A 2,664-nucleotide genomic window follows, 5' to 3' on the forward strand; every position below is an offset into this window, starting at 1 on the left:
CTAGTTCTCTACCCCACTTTGGATCTATCTCAACTGAAGAGAATTCATCCTCATATGAGTCAAAAAAAACTCATCATCATAATACGTATGGTTTGATAGAGGTGATTTGGGGATTTTGAGAGGGGAAACATCAGGGGAGTTAAGCCTCTTCAGAGGTGAGTTAATGGCGAATTTAGGTTTCTTGAGAGGGGAGGTTGTTGGAGATTTAGGGTTTTCCATGAACACAGTGAATAACGCAAGAGAGAGAAGTAGGAGAAAAACAATAATCAAAACACACGAAGAAGAAACCAGAAACCCAGATCTAGGGTTTGAAGAACAATGGAGAAAAATTTGAGAGTGAAGACAACGAAGAACAAAAAGGGAAAGGGGAATATACGAGTGGGGTGGGTAACTTAGGGTTTAAATTGGAGGGAGGGATTAATTTTTGTTTAGATTAGAATTGTGTAATTGATTGTTTAGGAAAAAAAGAGAGTAAATTAGTTGAGTTTAATAAGGGTATAAAAGTAAATAAGTTAAGTGAAATAAGGGTATAAATTGCATACCAAAAATGAACATGAGACATTTAGGGTGATTTGACTATAAATGAAAATGGGATAGTTATGCTGAATAGGAGGGAGTAATTTTTTTTTTTTTTGCGTCAATTGGTATTCAAATCGACACCATACCCTTTTATTTTTTTTATATTTTTTGCATCGCATGTGAAGATAAAGATGCCACTTTGTGGCGTCGATTTTCTTTTGCAAAGGACGTCAAAATCCTTTTTCAAACCCTTAATAGAACTTTGATACCTGTGACTAGAGCTGTTCAAAACAAACCCGACCCGAAAATCCGATCTGGAATCGAAAATTATCCTACCCGAAAAAATGTAAGTTTTTTAGGTTTACCGAACCACAGTTACCTGAACCGATACTTCACTCAAACCGTTGGATAACCGAAAAGGACAAAATCGAACTCGAACTGCAATCGAATTTTATAACCGACATATAAACCTTAACCGATGTTACCCGAACTGAACAGTGATCGACCCGAGTCAAATCCGACCCGAATTATGCACGTAACCGAATGTAACCTGACTAAAACCGATTAAGATCGAATTGTTTTTAACCCGAACTGATACAAACCCGATCGATTATTAATCGAACTGTTTTTAACCCGAACTGATACAAACCCGAACCGATTGTAAATCAAACTGTTACAAATCCGAATCAAATTTTCACCTAATTTTAGCAAATTAAGTCCAATTTCAGTTTTCAAATAATACGAAAAAAGGAAGAACACAAGTTTTATACAAAAGAGATTACATACAGAATATATATATATATATATATATATATATATATATATATATATATATATATATATATATATATATATATATATATATATATATATATAAATATATATATAAATATATATATATATATATATATATATATATATATATATATATATATATATATATATATATATGTATATATACATATATATATATATATATATATATATATATATATATATATATATATATATATATATATATATATATATATATATATATATAAACTAATTGAAATAAATTGATCTGCCTATTAGGGCTGGCAAAAGCTGATCCGACCTGCTAACCTGATCTTAAACCGACTCGAAATTAGCGGGTTTGGGTTTAGATTTTTGACCCAATTAATTAAATGGGTCAACCCGACCTGATCTGTTTATTAAATGGGTTAGGTTCAGGTTGAATATTTAAACCCGAAAAAAACCTGTTTAACCCATTTATTAAATTTAAGACGGATCAACATTTGCCAAACACTTCGTAAAACTAAGATAATACTAATTACCATGTATTGAGGGATTTGTCAGCTGAAGATGACTTTCAATAAGAAAGGAAGTTGTCCCACATCGGCTAAGAGATTTGTTAGCTGAAGATGACTTTCAATAACAAAGGAAGTTGTCCCACATCGGCTATGAAAGATACTAATAGAAGAAAAATCCTTTAAATCACTTCCACATATCTCATACCAACTTACGCAGCCACGCCGTGAGGACAAATCGAACTATTCTTTCGCCTTTTACTAAAGAATACTGTGTGCTCGCTGCATTAAGTGGCATACGTTTATTTTTGGAGGAAGCCTTTAATTAAGGTTAAATGGGTCAAATGACCTGAAATATATGAATTTAATGACCTAAAAAAAAAGTAATCGATAATTTATTTTTGTAAGTAAATGAGCATACATCAATTAAAAACCTTACTATTAACTTATTTCGATATTGACCCGATCAATAGTTATCTGTAACCGATAACTACTCGAAAAATAAAGCTCGAACCCGATCTGTACCCGAAAAAACGGAACCAATTAGTAATCGATGACAACCCAAGACTGATTGACACTCGACACGAACTTCAACCGACACCGAACTGATGCTAACCCGATAGCTTGAATAACCGATCTCTAACCGAACCGTGACTAACCGACTCGATCTAAGTGTAACCCGTTGTAACACACAGCCGAAAAATAACCGATCCGAAATGCAGCCGAACCGAATAACACCCGTCCGAAACCGACCCGATCAACCGAATGAACACCTCTACTTGTGACGTTCCAACGTCACAAAGTCGGTGTAACAAGCCAATTTTGTACTAGTACTACTGCTCCAAATAAAAAAGTA

The 2,664-nt window shown here is 33.4% G+C and overlaps 1 non-coding gene across 1 annotated transcript; it reads left to right on the top strand.

Annotated features, from left to right (window-relative positions):
- The first annotated feature begins 2,026 nt into the window (after positions 1 to 2,026).
- Positions 2,027 to 2,142, top strand: LOC130826383 (U5 spliceosomal RNA). The gene has a single exon (XR_009047086.1). It is a non-coding gene; the product is annotated as a U5 spliceosomal RNA (small nuclear RNA).
- Positions 2,143 to 2,664: the final 522 nt, after the last annotated feature.

The sequence above is a fragment of the Amaranthus tricolor genome, chromosome 10 (genome assembly GCF_026212465.1).
Source record: "Amaranthus tricolor cultivar Red isolate AtriRed21 chromosome 10, ASM2621246v1, whole genome shotgun sequence".
In the NCBI taxonomy this organism is placed as follows: domain Eukaryota; kingdom Viridiplantae; phylum Streptophyta; class Magnoliopsida; order Caryophyllales; family Amaranthaceae; genus Amaranthus; species Amaranthus tricolor.